This window comes from Herpailurus yagouaroundi, unplaced genomic scaffold (genome assembly GCF_014898765.1).
Source record: "Herpailurus yagouaroundi ecotype Mexico unplaced genomic scaffold, PumYag 185, whole genome shotgun sequence".
Lineage (NCBI taxonomy): Eukaryota > Metazoa > Chordata > Mammalia > Carnivora > Felidae > Herpailurus > Herpailurus yagouaroundi.
The window spans coordinates 6,899,728-6,921,963 of record NW_024412416.1 but is presented as its reverse complement, the minus strand read 5'-3'; the positions used below and the strand labels follow the sequence as shown (position 1 = coordinate 6,921,963).

The following is a 22,236-nucleotide window of genomic DNA, read 5'->3' as shown; positions in this document are numbered from 1 at the left end:
TTCTCCCCTGCCCCTCCCCGCTTTGCTAAGTGCGGAAGGGCAGGCTTCCAGGAGCCAGGTCCGAGCCACTTTTCCAAGTGGGAAAGCTGAACCCCGTGTGCTCCAGGCGGGCCTCCCTGTATCCTTGCTGTCACCACACGAGAATGAGACGTTCCATTCTCTGTGCGCACCATCTTCACGGAGTGAGCACAGCTGCCCCCCGAATGCTGAGCAGGTAGACCTGTGACGAGTCCCCAGACAGGAAGTGTGCAGCCTGCAGGGCCACAACCAGCTCCAGTGAAGCCTCCACCTTTTGGAGAGCTCTGTGGCCTCCGAGAGCGGGTCCCAGCAGACAAAGAGGGAAGCCACGGGGCAGGAATGGAGACTTCTGAGGCGCTCACAATCCTAGAGTGATGAAAAGCACCCTGAATCCACCACCTTGGGTCCAAGACATGGACCCAGAATATTCTCAAGTGGGACTTCCAGGTCCCAAATGCTCTGGTGAGGAATAGATGCAGGAAAGAGACTGCCGTCCTCTCTTTCCAGAAGAATAGGCCTGGACCTTGGGCAAACTGGACACCAAATGGGGCTCCAATAAATGTCCAAGTCCTCCATCCAATCTGACAGGCTGTTCCGGCAGCAGGTACCCAATCATGGGGTCAAAAGGCCCCCCAGGACACCATTAGCATCCCCACCTACTCTGGGAAGCATTCTGACCCCTGAGGAAGGGATCCCAGGGATTACAATAGCCAGGTGGAGCCCAGAGCTTACTCTATCGAGAGCCTGACGAGAGATAGTAATATCAGCTGTTCCTAATATTTCAGCTCTTCATCCTCCCAGCACGTGGGATTATACTCCCTCTCCCACTTTAATTGGATGGGGTCACGTGAGTAGTTCTAGCCAATGAGTTGTAAGCAGAGGTGACACGTGTCGACTCTGGGTTGGATCACTCAGGTGCTGGTATGTGATGCTGCAGAGCCCTCTGTCCCCTCTGCCATGGCACCCGGCAATGGTCCAGACGGTGGCTACGCCTGATGTGATGTGACGACCTGGTGCAAAGCTCCCAACCTATCCACGGTGGATAGGAGCATGGGCCAGAATTATATCTTTGTTCTTTCTTTCTTTCTTTTTTTCTTGAGAGAAAGACGGTGGGGAGGGGCGGAGGCACGGGAAGAGAGAGAATCCCAAGCAGGTTCCACACTCAGCACAGAGCCCGACACAGGGCTTGATCCCAGGAACCTGGGATCATGACCTGAGCCGAAATCAAGAATCAGATGCTTAACCCCCTGAGCCACCCAGGCGCCACCCCCCCATCGTTGTTATTTCAAGTCACTGACATTTGGGGGGCCTTGTTACTGCAGGGTAAACCAGCCCGTGCTGACTGAAACGGGGGTCAGAGGCCAACCGGCTCTGCCCACGATCAATACCACCTACTCCCAGTGGCCCGACACAACCTTGTTTGTTTCCCAGTCGCCCACTTTTAACTTTGGGTCCAAGCCACCGTCCTAACACAACGTGAGAGTGAGGATGCCAGAGTCCTGTCCAGCCTGAAGATTTGAGACGATGATCTTTCTCTCTGAGACCGAGATGCCAGCACTTCAGGATTCGGCGGATTCCCGGGCAGGGTTAGGGTTGGGGGCTAGGCAGCCGCAGGTGCCAAAGCTCAGGGGCTGACCTGTGGCATGAGAACTGATGTCTGGTATCAGACCCGGGAGCTCCAACAGCTTGTGCCCGGTTTGACAAACAGACTTTTCCTCTTCCCTGACTTGGGAAAGAGGCCAAAGAGAACTCCCACCTGCGGGTCCCACCCTGCCAACTGCACTGGGCACCACCTTCAGTGAGCCCTAGTGGTACTTCTGTTCAACCACCGGTCTGCTGGTTTGCTAGCTCATGGAGGTGCGGCTTCTAGCCTCACTTCCCTGCTTCCACCCCTCACCAGCTCAAGCCGCAGGCCCTGGCCTGCCACACCCTTCCCTCTCATCATTTAAACCAGGAAGGTTCTCCTGACTGAGAGAGGCTGTCGGGTCAGTACCGAGGCCTCACCCTACCCACCCCTACAGTGCCTCACTCATTCTTATTCTCGATTGTACATTTGACTGCATCTTTGTTTTCTTATATAGGCCCAATTTTACCCTTCCAATCAAGCGGGTAGGGAGCGGGGAATAAATGAATGTTTCTGAACCTTTGCGATGAGCTAGTCATTCTTCACTCACTCATTCATTCATGCTGAGAGGTTAGGGCACGGGCTCCGCCATTGAACCTACTCCACCACTCACGTGCTGTGTGATCAGTGACATGGTGCTTGACCTCTCTGGTCCTTCGCTTCCTTTCTTTTCCTTTCCTCTCCTTTTCCTTTCCTTTCTCTTCTCTTCTTTCCTTTTCTTTTTCCTCCCTTTCCCTTTCTCCTTTCTTTTCTTTTGTAAACCGGGAATAACATGAGATGGCCACTAACAAATAAGATCGCTATGGCTACTGCCTGAGTTGCTACACAGAAAGTGCTGAGAACAACGTCTAGCTCAGAGTGCTCCACGCATGTGAGCTGTTGTGACTCACAGAACATATGAGTGTGCCAGACACAGGAGATACACAGGAGAACAAAACAGACCTATTCGTTCATTCAACAAATATTGACGGAGAAGCTGCACGTGCTACACTGTGGTGGGAGCTGGGGACACACATCTCCACCCTCATGAAGGTCACAGTCCAGGAACAGAGGCCAGCAGACACGGCACAAGTAAACAGATCAAAATATACACCAGGGAGCCGTGGTCCCGGCTAACAAGGGAGGGACCAGGTGCCAGAGGGGAGACAGAGGGAGGCAGAGAAGCTGGGGTGGTCAGCAAAGTCCTCCCTGATACTGAAAGCATGATCCAAAGGGGAGAGGGGGTCAGGCCGTTCAGAGCAAGTGTAAGGGAGCCCTGTGGGGGTGAGGAGGGGAGGTGGGAGAGGTAGGGGCCAGGCCATTCAGGCCCTACCGGCCATGGTGCCCTGAGCACAACCAGAAGCCCCCGGGTGGTTGTAGGCGGATTAGAGGCAGAGAAGCAGCAGGATCTTTTGCCGAGGAGGTCACTGAGGCTCAAGGGCGCTGGTAAATGGTGCACCTGAACTAGAACGGGTCCCCTAAGCCCTCGCTCAGCGAACTGGCCAATTCACCCTGCACTCCTCACTCACCCCGTCCCTCGAGGCAGGGGCCAGCTGCACAAGGAACACCTTGTTACCTCCAAAAGCCCTTCGCAGGTTCACGGGGTCAGCGTGCCTGTCTGGGCTTAAGCTCACGCCATGCCCACGGCTCCGCCATGTGCAATCGGGTGTCTCGTGACAGTTTCCATGCCAATGGCTTCTGGAGATGAACTGCTTCCCCGCGCTTCTTTCCCGCCACTGTTTCCATCCCCCACAACCACGCCAGTAACCACAGGTAAACGTGCTTCTCCCCGGGACACAGTTAAACACACGACCACAGAGATGTGTCTCGGGCCCAGAATGGAAGGGGCCAGGGTGCCAGGGATGACAAATCCCCCGAGAATCCAGCTTGAAGCTCCCCTGAGAGACACCCCTCCCCAGAATAGGCAGAGAGGGTCAGGAACACCCATGCAAACAGCTGATCCACAAAACCCCCACTGTACCCACAACTTTCCCCACCTCAGCCCTTTCTATTTTTATCAGGAGAGTGAGAGGGGGTTGCCAGGCGGGGCCGGGCTACTGTTTATGTCTGAAATTTGAAAAGATGCACAGTGTACTTGGGAGAAGGTGTTTGCAGTTAAAGGAATTTCGGAGAAAATTTTCAAACCCAGCGGGGTGAATAGGTGCCTTGTGTTCTGGTTTTTGACTCTGGAAAAGCCACGTTTCCAACCAAGGCACGCAGAGGGGCTGGGATGGGGAGACGCTGGACTGTGAGATTTGGGCAGGCAGCGGGACCCAGCTCACCTGGGCACAGGGAACAACCAATTTTCAAGTTGGAGGGGTGGGGGCGCTAGGGGGAAGCCTTTCTGCCCTCCAGCATGATTTCTATTTATTTGCCCCCTAATTTAAAAAAAATTTTTTTTAACATTTATTCATTTTTCAGAGACAGATAGAGACAGAGTGTGAGTGGGGGAGGGGCAGAGAGCGAGAGAGACACAGAATCCGAAGCAGGTTTCAGGCTCTGAGCTGTCAGCACAGAGCCCAACGCAAGGCTCGAACCCACGAACTGCAAGATCATGACCTGAGCCCAAGTCGGACGCTCAACCTACTGAGCCACCCAGGTGCCCCTATTTGCTCCCTAATTAATTCATAGACTTTCCTGCCCTCCTACCCTCACCTGCTTAACCCCCTCTTGGGCCTAATCATTCCCTCACTCAATTATCTGCTTTCTATCTCCTCTTGATCAGTGAGTTGCACTCAGTATTGATTTTTCTCATATAGCAGCATTTTTTGTCAGGGCTTTAAATTGCTCTAATTTGACAATTTTCTGTTTCCTACTTAAATTGTTAAGTGTCCCTTTGGGAGCTGTATGGCTGCTATTTCTTTGACACACACACAAATTAGGACCTGGTCGAATGCTTTACTCTGTAGGCACATGGCTGGGACTCCCTGACCCTATGCCATCAACTGGAGAAAACGGGAGGCCAGAAGTAACAATGAGGTGACACCCACACACACGCACTGAATGCAGTTCACCCTCTTTTCTCTTCTTCATCTTTCAAAGGTTAAACTGGCTCTGGGACAGCTCTCCAGAGAACTTCTAGCTCAAGCTGGCCAGAGTCCTTATTGAGCCAGGGACGCTCAGGAAGGCTGGGGTGACCTTTGGAGGGCTGGACTTCTGACCTGATCTGAAACCAAGGTGGGCCCGGTGGTGCGACCTGGCCAGCGTGTATAAGAAGATCAGAACTGTTTATCTCCTTTCTTTGTGCCTAGGGATACATGCCAAGAGGCACGAGCCTCATCTCTACCCCCGGCGGCAAAAATGCAACAGTTTTTAAAAGTCATTAGCCGCAGAGTCCTAATAGGCACAGGATGAAATGGTCATGCATCTAGACCATAGCTCTATGTTTCGTGAAAGTTCACTGCTCCACACTTGTCCATATTTCTGTGTCTCTAGAACCCCCTTCTATGTATCACTTTTCCTCGAGCGTATCAGGGTCTCTGGCATTCTCTGTACTTCTGGATCTGTCTCTGTTTCAGCATTCTTGCATTTCTATCCAACAGCCCGTCTTCTTCCATCTTTTCTGCCCTTCTTCATTCTCCCTTCAACGGTTACAGCATGCAATTAAAGTCTATTTTAGCATTTGTTGGATAGAATTCAATGTTCCCTGCTTTTATATGTGCGGAATCTCAGGCAGAGCATTTCCCCAATTCCCAGGCCCACAGTTCTCTCAGCCTGCTGGCCACCTCCACCGAATGTCCCTCCAGCTCCGTCTGAACACACAACTGTCTACCACGGAACTTGCTGTCTTTCTCCCAAGCCAGCTACTCTTCCTGACTCCCTGGCTGCTGTCACAGGGACTCCCCATCTCCCAGGCATAAGGTTCAAAAGTTTGAGGCCATTCCTGCCTCTTGCTTCTCCCTTTCCCCCAAGATCCAGCGTCGCTGATTTTTCCACCGTAGTGGCTGTCCCCTGGGATGGGGCATACGCTCTCCAGTTTGTCTCCAGCTCGAGTGAAAGAAGCCAGAGACAAAGGGGGACTCACAGGATAATAATATTTCTATCAAGTTCAAGAACAGACAAAACTAGGGCTCCTGTGGGGCTCAGTCAGTTGAGCCTCTGACTCTTGATTTTGGCTCAGGTCATGACCTCTCGGTTTGTGCAATCGAGTCCCGCATAGACTGCACTGAGCATGGAGCGTACTTGAGATTCTCTTTCTCTCTCACTGGCCCTCTCCCCAGCTTGTGCACTCTCTCGCTCGCGCTCTCTAAAAATTTTTTCAATGTTTATTTATTTGGGGGGGGGGAGAGAAAGAGAAAGAGCGCAAGCAGGGGAGGGGCAGAGAGAGAGGGAGACACAGAATCCAAAACAGGCGCCAGGCTCTGAGCTGTGAGCACAGAGCCCGATGAGGGGCTCAAGCCCACAAGCCGTGAGATCATGACCTGAGCTGAAGCTGGAATGTTTAACTGACTAAGCTACCGAGGTGCCCTCTCTAAAATTACGTAAAAGACAACAACAACAACAAAATAGACAACACTGGTTTAGTGAGGTCAGAATAATGGTCTCCCTGGGTGAAGTGCACCACAGAGAAGGGGCACAAGGGAAACTTCTGGGGAGCTGGAAATTTCTGTATCTTGACTTCATGGTGATTACAATGGTGTCTATGTGTGTTAAAAATTCATCAAGTTGTACGCTTAAGATGCACTTTATTCTATGCAAATTATGTATCAAAAGAAAGGGAGGGAGGAAAAAAACACGCATACAATGCCTAGCTTAATATCTGGCACATAGCAGGTGATCAATAAATAGTCACTGGTAAAAGTTTTTTTGTTTTAAGTATGAGGGCTCCAAAGCCAGGTGGCCTGGGTTAGATGCTTGGTTCCATTTAGCAATGAGGTGAACTTGGGCTGAGCGTCGCTGTTCCCAGTCTCTTCATCAGTGAGATGAAGTCCATGAGACTTCATAGAGTCTGGGGCTTAATGAAGCACTTAGCACCGGGTCTGGCACATAGTAAGTGCTCAACAAATGTTACTGCAAAATAAAGACAATTCCAACACACGCTCTAATTTGTATGAACCTTGACGACATTATGCTACGTGAATAAGCCAGCCAATAAAGCACATAAATACTGTATGATTCCACTTATGTCAAGTACCTAGAGTAGTTAAATTCATGGAGACAGGAAGTCAAATGGTGGTTGCCAGAGGCTGAGGGGGTCAGGGGATGGGGAGTTAGTGTTTAAGGGGTGCCGAGTTTCAGTCTGGAGAGATGAAAAGACTCTGGAGACAAATGGTGGTGATGGTTGTAGAACACTGTGAATGCATTTAATGCCACGGAACTACACACTTAAAATGGTTAAAATGATTGACTTTGTGTTATGTATATTTTACCACAATAATAAAGGTATATGCATATTTTACCACGATAAAAGAAAAGGAAGGAAAGAGGGAAGGGAGGGAGACGAAGGGACAGAGGAAGGGAGGAAGGGAGGAAGGGAGGGGGAGGTGAGCGAGGGAGGGAGGGGTCCTCTGCTTGGGATTCTCTTTCCCTCTCTCCCCGCCCCTCCCCCACTCGTGCTATCTCTGTCTCTCTCAAAATAAATAAATAAACTTAAAAAAAAAAAAAAAACCCAGATCAACAGCAACAGCTAACATGTCAAGATAACTATTCCAAAGGATTTTGCATCAAATAAGTGCCAGGTTTCCTGGGGAAAAGCCATGCCCGTGTTTTAACAGATGATTTTCAAACTATGGAGATGTTTTCTGTACCTCTTACATTTCATCTCTAGCAAGCGACTGTGGGATGCCATATTTGTTCATTTAATAGGCATGTATTTTGTTATCTCTACTGTGATGGGCAAAACATGTGGATGAAGTTTGCACAAACTTCGGAATGATCCGATGTCCATCAATGAAAGGAAATAAAATCATCAAGCACAATGTGACAAGGGCTGGGCAGGCAGTCCCAAAAGACCCCAGTGGCGAGAATAAGGGAAAGAGATGGGCCCCAGGTGTGGGAGGGAGTCCCTTAGGATTCAGGGTTGGGGACAGAGAAGGTGAGCAGGCTTCTAGGAGCTGCAGGGGCTGAGGCCATCGGGGGAAGGATCCTTCTACCTCTCCTCTGACCCCAGGTGTGCGGCTGATGCTGATCCTGTATACCAACACGGTCTCCCCTGCCCCCCCCCCCCAGTGTCGCCCCCTGCGTAGTCTCAATGATAAAAACACTAGTGAGTCATGAGTAAAACGCTGCCATAATTTCCTCTTTTATAAATGGCAGGGTGTCACTGAAAATAGAATCCGCTATAAATTCGGGGGGGGGGGAGGGGGAATCAAACTTAGTCTTCAAGAACTGAGTGTTTCCTTAAACGTGCCCTTCAATTTCTTTGTCTTAAGTGACACAGCACTTTCCTGTTACTGAACGTCATTATTCCATACGGACCTGTGGGGAATTGTAAGTGTTTCATTAACTTACCCCATGTTCTTTATTATTAGAACACTTTCCTCTGAGTTTGTCACTTGAACAGTATTAAAGGAATAAGACAGCACTTTTTGAATGTTCTACTAATTCTCAGAAGACCACTCCCCCGCCTCGGTCTGCAATGAGGCTTTTCTATATCATAATTCTATGGCCCTTTGCTTCCAGAAATGATCGCAATCTCTCTACACACATTGCCTATAGTATTTATCATTGCCACACTCCAAGGAGGTGAGGATTTTAGTTTCTTTTACAAACCCAGAGAGCAGCACACACTTACTCAGGGACATCAAACTGTAGCAGAGAAGAGAGGGAAGAAAATTCACCATCTTGCTCCTGGAGCCAGATCACTGCGTAGGTGCTGACATCACTTAATTCGAATCCTACAATTCCACACAATTCCGTTACACCGATGAGAAACCCCAGGGAGCCTGGGTGGCTCAGTCGGTTAAGCACCTGACTTCGGCTCAGGTCACGATCTCCCAGTTTGTGGGTGCGAGCCCCACATCGGGCTCTGTGCTGACAGCTCGGAGCCTGGAGCCTCCTTCACATTCTGTGTCTCCCTCTCTCTCTCTCTGCCCCTCCCCTGCTTGTCCTCTATCTCACTCTCAAAAATAAACAGAAAGAAAGAAAGAAGAAAGAAAGAAACCCAGAGAGGTTAAGAAACTTGCCCTCATTCTCTGTGCCAGAACTGGGATTCATTTCCAATGCTACTGCACACACAGGGAACCTGATGGTTTTAACTGTCCACAAGTATCAATATCAACCAAAAGTGTGACAGAGCTCAGCAACTCAATAATCTCTGGCGGCACCATCAGGAGCGGGATGCTGAAGGCTGTCCTGCAGAGATGGGGGCAGAGGTGTTGTCCCAGAGAACAGGCTAGACCGCTTGCTCGTATAGGGATATTGGAAGGATGCTTCGGAGGAATTCTGCAAACATCCTGCGCTGGGACTTAGCAAAGTACATGCGTGGCGTCCCCACGTAAGGGACAGAAACAAGCAGTCTCGATGCCACATTTAGGTGGACTGGGAGACTGGCCGTCCTCTAAGAGCCAGTCTACCGGAATGTAGAAGCCAACCTCCAAGAGGCTTCCCAGCAATCCCCAACCCCTGGTATTCACACCTTCGTATGTCCCCTTACACACTAATTCAGGGCAGGTCCCGTGTGACCAATAGACTATGGCGGACGTGGCAGTGCGTGACTTCCAAAGCTAGGACATCAGACCACTGCAGCGTCCACTCGGCCTCCTGTGTCACTTGCTGTGGCAGAAGCCAGGTGCCATGCCATGAGGCAGCTCCACTGGCAGGCCAGAAGGAGAAGAGCTGGGGCCACTGGCCAACAGCCAACACCGACTTGCCAGCCGCCTTAGACCTGGACCCTCAAGCCCCAGTCAAGCCTTCAGCTGACATCCGACTGCAACCCCATGAGATAACCCAAGGCAGAACTGCCTGGCCATATTTCTCCCAAAGTCCTGACACACAGAAACCATGAACAATCATTGTTTTAAGCCACTAATGTTTGGGTTGATGCATTACACCGCCATTATAATTGCGGTATGGAGCATGGCATCCTATAATTGCCTTATGGAGCCATGACACTAAGGTTTGGACTGATGCATTACACAGCCATTATAATTGCAATATGGAGCATGGCATCCTGCCTGCTCTAGAACTCAGCCCCAGGATAAGGGAAGACACAAAAGCGGGACACTAGTCAGCTTTGTAGAAAGGCTGCTGCTAAGAACAACAGAAAACAAACTGATAGAAATAGGATCCAGGTTGAGGAGGGCACTTGTTGGGATGAGCACTGGCTGTTGTATGTAAGGCAATTTGACAATAAATTATATTAAAAAAAAAAAAGAAAGAAATAGGATCTAAGATGGTCAGGAGTGGTGGGCTTAACTTATTAGGGAAATTTTTAGGAGAAGCAAAGATAAAGTCCCACACTTGGATTAGAACAACCCATTATACCAGGGAAGACACTGGGCCATAGCAGTACATGTGGAAAGGGGATCTCAGTCGGCTACAGGCTCAAAATGAGCCACGATGACACTGCCAGAAAAGCACATAAATGTAGGCTGCATTAACAGAAGCATAGTACCCCGTCAGAGGAGGTGAGCTCTCCCCTGGGTTGAGCACACTAACAGGTCTGTGTTTAGGTCTTGACACAGGACAAGGAAAGTCCAGACCTGCTGGGAGAAGATTGGTGGGAGCAGGTGGAGTCCACTGATAGAGAGAGATGAGGAAGGACAGTGTGAAGTGAGGAAGCCCAGCCCTAAAGGAGAAGACAGGGAGGGTGAGAACAGTGAAATCACTGGTTACAAACGCAAAAACATCCACCATGTGGAAGGAGGTCTGGGGGCCAGGGCCAAGAGGGGGAAACAGGGCCTGTTTTGTTCATTGCTCAACCATAGTGATGGGGACCAGTAGGTGCTTCTGTGAAATCTAAGAGCTGCCTAAATACTAGAATCACATGAAAATGGGACATGGCCTCAGAAGAGAGTGAAATCCATGGCAATGTTCACGTGGAGTAAATGTTCCAGTCGGTCAGGACACTGTCCTCAACGTTCCCTAAGAGCCCTTCCGGGCTCTGAGATCCTCTCGCCTGGTAATTTTGCGATTGAATGAGTAGAACCTGCTGAATGATACCAGCACGTGGCCCTTAAACTTCAGAAGGCATATAAAACACCTGGGGGATCTTATTAAAATGCAGATTCTGAGTCAGAAGGTCTGGAGCAGGCCTTTGGCATTTTGCATTTCGATTTGTACATTTCGAATAAGCTGACACCACGCTTGGACAGCCAGAGGTTAAAGGTGGCCCACGACAGCAGATAGGGTCAGGCAGCCTGGAAAAGGCATTAAGCAAATATTAAAGTATCTGAGCAGAGGAAGAGTGACCAGCATCAGAAATACCACACAAGGAACAGTCTGCATTGAACAGGGGAGCATCCATATGCCACAGAGGGCTTTCTGACCTTGATGTCCTTTGATTTTCTGAACACGGTCTTTAGAATTGTCCAAGCACTTCTCAATCATCCTGGGTTTTCTGTAGCCTGTAGGGGCAGCAGTGTGGCGTTATGCCAACCCACACTCATTCACTACCTGGGTGGCCTGTGAGTCTCAGTTTCTTAGTGCATAAAATGGGAGTAATATCCACCTGAAAGGCTGCTGTATCAAGCAGTGGGCACATAATCGGTGCCCATTGTATGTTTCCCTGCCTCATTACAAAATGAGATGATCAAGAAGCACTCGCTCCCTTCATCACAAAGATTAATTACCTAATTAATACTTGTCCTTGAATCGAACTGTCCTTCACTAACCCTGGGATGTAAGTCAGATATGACCCCATTTTACAGATGACAGTGCGGTTTGTACTCACCTAGAGTATCAGGCAAATCCTGGCATGAGGACCCATGACTCCTCCTGTTAGAATTTTAAGGATTTTTTTTTTTTTTCTGGAAGAGTCACTTCCACTAGCCTAGGCATTGGAGTCAGTAACAAGATTGCATCCCACTTTTTTGTCTGAGAAACAAGATGCTATTTCCCCTTGAGGGTCTGATCACTATCAAGCCAGCCCTGCCCAAGGTGCTCTGTAACTTGGAGACCCGAGTGGGAGAAACCAACAGACTCAGGTAGAAAAGGAGTGAAGCCAAGAGGTGCCCACCAGTGGAACACCTCAGCCACAACTCCCGGGGACCAGTGGGTAGAGTGGGAGCCACGCCCTCCCCAGGCGTCACTGCCCTGTGCAGAGAAGACACAAGAGAATGTGCTGGGCCAGGGCCAGTCCTGCCCCCTAGCAGAGATGGCCAGCAAAATACCCACACGATTCCACAGTTGTCACCCTGGGGAAACGGAGCCACTTCCGTGCCTTTGAATCAAGAAAAGGCTGAGTCTATTATCTCTGTAAGGGGCAGCCCACAGAGATGCCACTTCGTGTTCTTCTTCAGTCCATGCCCAGTGAGGGAGTCAAGCGGCTTCTGCCACATCGACCGAGGCCACTAAATCTTAGCATCAAGCACCACCAGCTCCCTCCGTAAGGACCCCGAAGGCCACCAGCCTAGCCCGGGTCCCCCAAAATTTCTGTGCCTAACCAGCAGCTTGTGTAGCGGAGGGAGCATGACTGTGGATTTGAATTCAGACCCCACCAACTCCATCACTCTCTGAGCCTCAGTTTTCACATCTTTTGGGGGTGAGGGAATCCTAATATTTACCTCATCGGGGTTTGGGGAAAATCAAGTGAGATACGAATGTATGTTAACCAACTAGCTCACAGAAGGTGTTCAAACGCCGCTGGTTCCTTTACTCTTTTGCCTGGAAACAAAACTCTTAAGGAGGGTGGTCTCTGGAGCTACAAAAAGTCCTGGAGAACTCCTGCTTCGTTGGAGATGTCCTCGGTCTCTCCGGGATTGTGAAGACCCTCAGCCTTTTGCCCCGAGGCTCCCGGTCCCCGGCACACCTCCCCGCCGCCGCCTAACCTCCTTCTCTCCCACTCCTCCCTGCCATCCCGGCGCACCCCATCCCCAAAAACTTTCAGCCGGCTCCTCCTGAGGGTCCTTCCAAATCGCGGCCGGGGAGCAGGGGGCGCGCCCTGCCCTCTCGCGTCTCCCCACCCCCCTACCCCGGGCGTCGGCTGCACACCCCGCGCCGGGAGCCCGGGCGCCCCGTCCGGCCACCGCGGGTGCGGGTGCGGGCACAGGCACAGTCCTCCGGGGCCCCTCTGACTGCGGAGCCGCCGACCGCATTGCAGCCCTTCCCGCGCCTCTGCCTCCCGCCGGCCCCGGAGCTGCCGGCTCCTCTCGCGCCCTGCGCCCCGGGCGGCTTCCCCAGCGGCGCGCCGGTCCGGAGCCGGGGTCCAGCGCGCTCCAGACGCCTCCGCCCTCCCCTCCCCCGCCGGCCGCCCCTCGGGTCCCGCGGGGGTGGGGTTTCCCTCCCCTCCCCCGCCCGCCCCTATGTATGTGTCACCGCGCGCCATGCCCGCCCGCCCGCCCGCCCACCTACCTCCCCGCCGCTCCAGAGGGGGTTCGCAGAGCTGAGGACGCGCGCCACGCCGCTCAAGGTCTCTCTCTCCGCGCGCTCGCCGGCCGGCATCTGACGCGGGTGCCAGGGGCTCCGGGCACCTTGCAGTGGCCCTTCCCTCGGCCAGCCGGGACTCCGCAACCCAGTCGCCGCCGCCGCGGCGGCCACCGCCTGAGGGGACCCGCGGACAGGACGCCGGCAGGCGGAGGGGTGCGCGGCGCGCGCGCAGAGCGTCTCCCTCCGCTGCGCAGCGAGACCCGGGCCTCGCGGCCCCAGGAGCCCCCGGCTGCCTCGCCAGGTGCGCGGCACTGAAGTTCTCGCGGAAGGGAGTCCAACTCTTCGAGGTAACTGTCTCCTTCCCTTCCGGGGCGCCCGGCGAGCCGGCAGCGGAGCCGCGGCTGGGGGGGGGCTGCGCTGCCTCGGTCTCCCTCCGAGGAGGCGTGCGCCGGGGGCTCCCGACCGTGGCGTGCGCGGTGCAGTTGAGCAAACTTTCCGGCTGTTGCAGACTCCGCGTGAAGGGGGCAAACGAACGCGTGAGGAGGGGCTCTCGTCTGCCGCCCCCCCCCCCGCCCCGAAATTCAGGACTAGAGGAGAGGGAGCTTTTACTCCAAACTCCCGTGTGTTTTCAAGCCGTAGGGTCCGGAACGAGCCCCGGTTGACAGAGCAGCAGCTTTCGAGTCGGGGGTTCAGATGCCCTGTGCTACTTTTGAGCTGGAGAAGTTGCTTCATCTTTCTGAGCCTTGGCCTGTTCTGCCTAGAGGGAAAGGGGAGGCTCTTTGGCAGGATGGCTGGGGGATAAACGAAGTGACGCGGGCAGCGTGTCAGGTACGCAGCAGGTGCCCAAGCAGAGGCTGCGCGAACCCATTTGTCCCACTTTCTTGGCCACTTGGCCTGCCCCAGGAGTCGCAGGGTGCCCAGACGGGTGGGGGAGAGCTAGGGGGGGATTGGCAGAACCCAGGACCGGGCCACTGAGCTGCCAGCAAGGGAGACGAGCTCTGAACATGCCACCAAGAAGGGACATCTCTCAAGGAAGAAGAGGGAAAATGAGGACACGTGACCATGGGCAGTTTTGCTGTCTCTGGGTCCCTCTGCCTCTGAAGCCAGTGATGGTGGAGACTTTCTATCCCTGGGGTTGGGTGGACAGTTGTCCACTGAACCTGTGTTCTAGGCTAGAGCAAACTGTGGGGCGGGGGTTCGCCTCCTCTTGGGAGACGGGACCCAACCCAAACTTTCCCATCGTTCTACTCCTTGCAGTCCTGAGCAAGGTTGTGATAGGATTCTTCTAGGGTCTCACCACTGAGGAGCCCAGGTCCCAGCATTCCGATAGGTGCATATGTCCCTGTTGTGTGGGGGTGGTGGCCAGGAATAAAGGAAGATGCAAAGCTGAGCGGGTTAGTGTGGTGTTTCAGGTCCCAGACACTGAAGCGGGTGGGTATCTGACAGTCTAGGGGAACCCCGGACCTTGGAAACACATTGGAGAGAAAGTGAACCCAGAAAGATGTGATGACTTTCTAAAGGTCACCCATGATTTACCGGAAGGGCAGGACTCCTCCAACCCAGGTTTTCTGAGGCCCTCGTCAGTTGCTTGTCCTGATTTAAGAGTTCCGAAGTCTGGGCTCTAATTCTTGTGCCTTCCTTGCCTCTGGGTTGCCAAAGGAGAAGAGGCCATCGGATTGCCTGTGCCCCTGGGCACGGTGGTTTAAGGAGGTGTAGATCAGTGTCAGTCACTGAGCCTGGAAGAGACTGCCCAGGAATGGAAGGGCCATCAGGGAGAAAACCCCCGAGGCCACGGGGGAGAAAACCCAAAGGAGGGGGGTGTTTCTACCCCGAAGGAAAAGGGCCCTCGGATTTAAAAAGTTTCGGATGAAGGAATTATCAGAAGGAAGAAAATGTCTCTCAAAGAAAATGCTGGCATGTTTCAGGTTACATCGAGCTTGAGTTTAAATTAGATGTATTTCCGTGCAGCTTCTCGTGCAACACCTGGTTCCTTCATTCATTCTCTGGTAACTAGTGAGCGCCACCTAGGTGCCAGGCTCTGTGCTCAGTGCTGACCCATAGCGGGTCCTCAGTTAACGGTAGCTGTGATGACACAAGCACTTAGCACGGTGCCTGCCACGGGGCAAGTCCTCAGTAACTATTTGGTATTACTATTATTACGACTACTAATTTTAATATTCAGGAGACATTTTTCTTTTCCTAGAATTGTCCATGAAAATCCTACTTAGGTTAGGATTCTTTCTGTATTATTTGAAAGCCCTCTGGTCAATATAGGAGTAAAGAATCCAGAGCGGGAAATGACAGAAATATTCTTAGGTATTTGCAGGGCGTCTCTGTGCGCTCGAGTGGCGAGACCCTGTGCCGTCTGGTGTGGGCCGCACCTGACTCCATGCCCCTTCTCACACCCACGCACACATTTCACCCCTGCACCCCCTCTCACACACACCCCTGCATACTGAGTGGGGCACCCTCCATCCCCACATGCCCCGAACAGATTGTCCAACTCCCCAGTCAGAGAGAGAGCTCCAAGATAGTTGGTGGGGGAGAGCTGTGAAGGTGGAAGCCTGCCAGGCAAGGCAGACCTGCGTTCACGTCCCAACTCAGCCACTTACTGGCTGCATGGTCTTTGAAGAGGTCCTTGCCCAGATCACAGGGCACCAGAAACCTGAATTCCTCCCCTCTAACAGTTTCTAGGCCCCCTTGGGGTCACAAACTGTAAGCTCAGGAGATTACTGATTTAGAATATTCTAAAACCATAAAAGACTGTGTGTCCTAACTTTTTGTGTGGAATTTTTTCATGATGCCTTCTAGAACCTGGTCCCTCCCAAGCCCCTTCTTGTTGGGCATTGGGAGGGCCTCAGCTGAGCCAGGGGAGGCCCACGGGCCTCTGCTTGGAGTCTCACTTTCAGTCTGTCTCTACTCCTGTTGGGACATGTAGCATAGAATGTGTCCATCGGCAGTTTAGGGGGGTGTAATGACATAGGAAAGAATAATCTCATAGTGCCTCTCATGCAGTAACAATAAGTATTGTTTCTGGAAGCTTCTATCTCTGTTATATATTTCGCAATCCTCTCTAAATGTGTATGTGTGTATAATATACACACAATATATACAAATTTGATGTTTATGTGATGTATTTCTTACTGCGGGTTGTGGTCAAAAAAGTTGGAAAGACACTGATCCTGATAACGTTTCTGTCTCTGAGAAATGCCGGCCTCGTGGCTCCGGCCGGCAGGTGCCCGTGTAGTCACACCTGGACTGGACCGTTAAGCATCTTGGGAGTGGAGACAGGAAGGGGTGGAAGCTGGGGGTAGGAGTGAAAGTCCAGTTCAAGGCAGAGGGTTCAGAATCAGAGAGGAAACAATGCATGGAGGACAGACCTACTTGTAAGTGGAGCAGGAAAGGTGACAGGGCCGATGGGCTGCGCTGGGAAAGGGGATCTATCTGTGGGAACATCTGGAGACTGGAGCCATCCTCTCTGCTGTCACCAGGCGGCCTCTTGGCCATGCTGTGGGTCTGGACAGGAGCTTCACTGCTACCCTCCTTCCTTGAGAAAGCTCCGTTCTACCCATTCTTTTGGGTGAAGGGGGGGCTGTGGCATCTCCCGTGGCTACTCTCCTCCCCCAAGACCCGTCCTGAGAGGAGGTCTGGGCCCCTGGGTGTGGTTGCAGATGGAGTCAACATTGCAGGGGAGGAGCTGCTGGGGGGTGGGGTGCAGGGCAGGGGTGGGGTTAGAGGGAGAGCTGGAGTGAGCTGGAGTGAGGCAGAGGGAGGACCAGAGAGAGGGGGAATTTGTAGGGAAAATGGGAAAACGGTTCTTTTTTCAAAAGTTGAATCCAGGGCAAGGACGGAAACTGTGGAGTTTACTTTTAAAAACTCAGAGCCTCCTTGTAAGCAGCTGAGTGTGTGTGTGTGTGTGCACGAACATACTAGGAGGGCGGGCCCTGCGGGCTGGCCTGGACATATGAGAGGCGACTTTTCTCCCTCTCAATGGCCTTATAGTGTATCCTAAAGAAGCTTTTTGTTAAACTCATGAATCGGTGGATTTGGGGTGTGCGATGCTGGCCATCACGATTTGGATATTTGGTTACCTTTGAGGTTACATGTTTTTCCTTTTAAGACACACACCCAAAAAAGGAGCCACCTCTCCTGCGTCAGGTCTGTTTGGTGCAGGCCTTGCTCGTCTGTCTGTGATTGATTTGACTTGAGGGGTAAGGGTATGAAGGAGAAACTCAGGACTGGGCGGATGTGTAATCTCCAGCCTGGCAGACTGCGCCCCCTCAGCCCCACGACTCTGGGCCTGTGAGGTGGAACATGGAAGTTCCCAGACCACGGACATCCAGGGCCTTCAGGGCCTGTGATGACCCTCATGGAAGAGATCACGAAGGGGATGGAGGCCCAGATAGGAGAAGGTGCACGGCCCAGGCCGGCCCAGAGCAGGCCAGAAGGATCTGGATGGGAACGTAGGCCATCGGGCCCTCATCCTGAAACATACCATGTCCATGGAAACCGTTCATTCATTCTGCCTTCAGCGGCATTTGCTACATGCTACAGGCGTTGCAGTAAGGGTGTGTCAAGAATTCACTCTCCCTGCCCTCCAGCTGCTCATGGTCTAATGGGCAAGACAGGCTATGATCAACTTGACCCTGACCCCGCGTTCCTATCAGGCAGTGGTTCTCAACTGGGGAGCTGTTTTGCTCCCCAGGGAACATCTGGCCTTGTGTGGAGACATTTTTTGTCGTCACCCCAGGGGAGGCGTGATGGTATTGGCATCTAGTGGACAGAGACCAGGGATGTTATTAAATATCTTAAAACGCACAGGACAGCACTTTCCTCCTGCCGGTAGGGAATTCTCCAGCCCAAAATGCCAGTAGTGCCAAGACTGAGAAGTCCTGCTCCTGACCTTCATTTACGTATTGGGCCAGACCACGCCCAACTGTGTGCGACAGCCGGAAGACTGGAGGTGGGAGGGCAAGAAGGGAGGGTTTGGCAGGCAGTGAAGAGCGGACAACAAGAGAAAGAAAAAAGCCAGGCCACAATGGTAAAGTAGAAAGCACATGGACCTTGGTAGCCCAGATGTAGGTTGCAATCCCAGCTGTGTGCCCTTGGTCGAGTCACTTGTTCTCTCTGAGCCTCAGTTTCCACATCTGGGAAATGAGGCTTGTCTGATGATTGAGAGAGTTCAAGATAAAGCGCATAAAGGACATGGCACAAAGTAGACTTACAATAAACCAGCAACTGCTGTTATCATCTTTGAGGCTTTTCAAGGTTCCGCTGTGGAAAATTACAGCATCAGCAGGTGTGGACGTGGGATCACGAGGCCAAACAAGGTTGCTGTTTGGGGCACGGTTGCCACAGTCATGCCTTCTGGTTGGTGGGGGGGGGGTGCTGTGTGTGCAGCACCTCCCCGCCCCCCTGCACACACAGCTCCCAGCAAGGGGTGAGAATCAGGGTTAGGGCTTGCTCCAATGAGAAGGCCAATGTGTGCATCCTACAGTGCGGGCAGTGGGAGAAGCGTTGGACTTGAAGCCGCTTGAACCGGGCACTGACCGGCTGCATGATGTGGGCAAATTGCTTTGCCTCCCTGAGCCTCAGTTTTCTAATCTGGAAAATGGAGACACTAAGGCCTGCTTTCTCAGGGCAAGATTCAGGGAGAAATTACTTCTAGGAAGGTGCCTTGTTGGGTGCGCCGTGCGGGCCGCCCATCTATGAAGCCTAAGCAGGAATATTTTCTTTCTTTTTTTTTCTTAATTTTTTTAAATGTCTTTATTTATTTTTGAGAGAGAGAGTGAGTGGAAGAGGGGCAGAGAGAGAGAGAGAGGGAGACATAGAATATGAAGCAGGCTCCAGGCTCTGAGCTGTCAGCACAGAGCCCGATGCGGGGCTCAAACTCATGAACTGTGAGATCGTGACCTGAGCCAAAGTCGGACGCTCAACCGACTGAGCCACCCAGGCGCCCCAGCAGGAATCTTTTCTATCTGGTGTGCACTGTTCCTAATCCAGTGCCTGGCACACACAGGCAGCCTGGTTGAATGAATGAATGAATGAATGAGCGGACCCTCGCACTACAAATTCCTTGCGATGCTTGAGAGAAGCTGTCCCACGCTTTGCCTCTCCTGCATCCCAAGCAAGCCTGAAGAAGCCAGGACATATGTAGTTCCCAGTGGGTACCAGGCTCAGATTACAGCACCGGCAGCAGCGCCCTCTAGAGGGTACTGCAGTTACAGCAATGGAGTTGTGCCAACCACCAGGATGGAGCCCCACTGGGAGTGGGGGGTAATGGCGAGACATCAGAACAGAGGAAGCCCAAGCTACTGAAAAGAAGCTGATCCAAATCAGCATCAGGAACCCGGAGACTTACCTCAGTGCAGGCACATCCATTTTCCCATCTGTGCGACAGGGCCTTTGCTCCACCACGTGGAGTGGAGCTTACAGTATATCAAGGTCTAACTGAAAGTCACTAGCCAAAGGAGTGGATGTGGGAATTGCCAAGCTTCCCTGAGCCTCTGTTTTTAAGTCCTGAAGCATTAGATCAGAAAGGGACCCAGGGGACACCTAAATAAATCACCCATGTCCTTCATTATGCAGATGAGGAACCTGAGTCCTAAAGAGGGAGTTCGGGCTGCTCTCAGCAGAGCCACGGCTCCCATCAGGGCTGCTGAGGCTCCTGCTTCCATGTCACCTGTCACATTCAAACTAAAAGGAGGCACCTGATCACAGAAGCACTGTGCCCACCAGAACCCAACTATGGACACACTTCATCCTGGGGCCACCCATTGTCTACCCTTGGGCCACCTTCTGACTCGGCACCTCCGGAGCCCTTGCTGGTTCCAGGGCTGCTCTGGGGAAGAAAGCTCCTATAGGAGAAACGTCCAGGGCGAGGAGAAGCCCAGCCTCCCAGCTCCCTTAGAACACCTGGACTTCTTGATCCCAGCCTCCGCTCTTGATCACATCCAGGGGGTTTTCCCCAACCAAACCTGGACCTTGGCCTGACCTTCCCCTCCCTACTCCCCTCCTCCATCAGGTGCTCCAGGTGGCTCGGGAGAACACCTGGATTTTAGGATGACTCAGGAATGTAGTGGATGTTTGTCAGCTTTACAAGGGACTGACAAAGGGAAGCTGGGTGCCATCACCAGAAGTAGCCTCTGTCCCTAGAATCGGAGGCATTTGAGGAGCTTTGGAAAAAATGAGATTCTGCTTGGGAGGGGAGGAGAGGGGAGGAGAGGAATCTGTACTTTGCAAAATCACGCCGGGTGATTCCAGTGCAGTCCAGTTTCTGAACCCTTCGTGTAAAGCCCAAAGCAGTTCCTCTGGGTGCATTTGGTTCTAAGCCATCTCCTTGTAGCCCTGCCTCTGGGGGGTCACCTGCCCACCCCCGCCCCCCTGCAGGCAGAACTACAGCGTTTGCCCCCAGTGTGTCCTTTAGGGGAATGAGAAGGTCAAAGCCTGCTTCTCTGTCTCCTCCCTCCTGCCTGAGACAGGGGCCCTGCTTCCTTCACGTAGTTGTCCTTGACCCTGGATTGAAGTACATTTGTCCCTAGAGGAGGATGAAGCTAGGCTAGGGTTCCCACGGTGGAACCCACAACATTTCCTGCAGAGATGGCCAATGCTCATTTCTTGGGAAAAGGGTCTCATCCCTGAGTGTCAAACAGAACAAAATGCACCCTTTTTCTGCAGGAATTCTCAGTATGCTGGTGGATATTGGAAATCTCCCAGAGTTTCTTACACTGAATTTGGCCAGGGAGCTCTCCTTGCCTAGAGCAGACTGAGGGTCTACAGAGATGCTGATTTAAGCAATCAGCCAGGGCTGATCCTGCAGCAGGAATGAGGCAGCTGCACCAGGGCCCCAGGGGCAGACAGAGATGGGGAGGACTTAAAAACTTAAATCTCTGACACCCGTCACTGACCCAGCAAGCAGTCTCCACCCCCAGAGCAAGGCGGTGCCTGCCCTCTCCTTTTTCCACCTCACACCTGCCACCTTCTCTTTAAAGGTTGGCCACTTTAGTTCCATTGTTTTCCGGATTGAAAAACCTGGGAGGGAGGTGGAGCACCCAGTGTGGTCTCCTTGGGGATGGGAGAGTCCTGCCTGCAGACACATTCTCGCTGTGAGCCTGGCTCCCCGCTCCCAGTGCGAGGGCCAGTGGCCAGCGGCCTGACTTGGAGGGCCAGTGCTCTACTTGCTGTGAGCCTCCAGGGGGCGCCAGTATAATGGACGTTCCATCCCCTGTGGCGTGAACTCCTGGCCCCTGGAGCTGAGCAAGGAAAAGCTGTGTCTGCATGCTTGTCTCTGTCCCCTGTCCTCATCGCTACAGCCTTGAGTGTCACCCCCAACCCAGCCCCACACAGTTCATCAGGGGGCTGCTTCACCTTCTCTGGGCCATTGATTGCCCTTGAAGCAGCCTCGTTCTGGGACTCCCCCTTCCAACCCGCAGTGACTTCTGCTTTTCTTGCTTTGCTAATGTTTTAGCAGAGTGGGTCTCCCTGGTGTGGGGGGGACCTGACTGCATAAAGGGTCTCCACACCCAGTCCTGATGGAGAAGAGTGCTGTGGGCTAGGTTGGGGGTGGAAACCGCTTTATTAGCCAAGAAAAGACCTAGCACTGGCTTAGACCTCACCTCCTACTTCTTCCCCTGCCCACCTGCTCCCTCCCCCCATCTGCTCTTCTCCAGCTGCCATCTCAGTGGCCCAGGGGCCCCAGGGGCTTACCCACAGGGGTCAGTGAGACTCACCTATGCCAGGGAAGGCTCCAGCAACATTCAGTGGCTGGAAAATTGGGACTAGTCCAGCCCCCTCCTTAGTCACTGTAAGTGCCGTATGGAGTGACCGACCCTTAGATGCTTGCAGCAATCAATCAGGCGATTTGCACATCCTTCCTCAGCCCTCTGGGGATTGCAGAGGCTCTCGGAAGACCTTCCACACTTGGAATAAAGCCCAGTCCCCTTCCTTGGCCCGGAGGCCCTCAGGCACTTGTCTCCCCTTCCCCCTCAGCATCTCGATTCACCTTCCCCTCACCCACCACCCTCCAGCAGATCCCACTTAATTCCCGCCTTAGGGCCTTTCGCCTCCTAGCCTCTCCCACCTGAAGCTCTTCCCACTTGGCTTTGCAAGGTTGACTCATCTTGGTCATTCGGGTCCAAACATGACCTCGT

The 22,236-nt window shown here is 52.7% G+C and overlaps 1 protein-coding gene across 1 annotated transcript in view; it reads left to right on the top strand.

Annotated features, from left to right (window-relative positions):
- Positions 1-13,072: 13,072 nt before the first annotated feature.
- The window catches only part of ACAN (aggrecan), a 66,093-nt gene continuing 56,929 nt past the window's right edge, over positions 13,073-22,236 (top strand). Inside the window, exon 1 of the mRNA XM_040493404.1 lies at positions 13,073-13,434. The gene's annotated coding sequence lies outside the window, so the exon portion shown is untranslated. The remainder of the gene's footprint in view (positions 13,435-22,236) is intronic.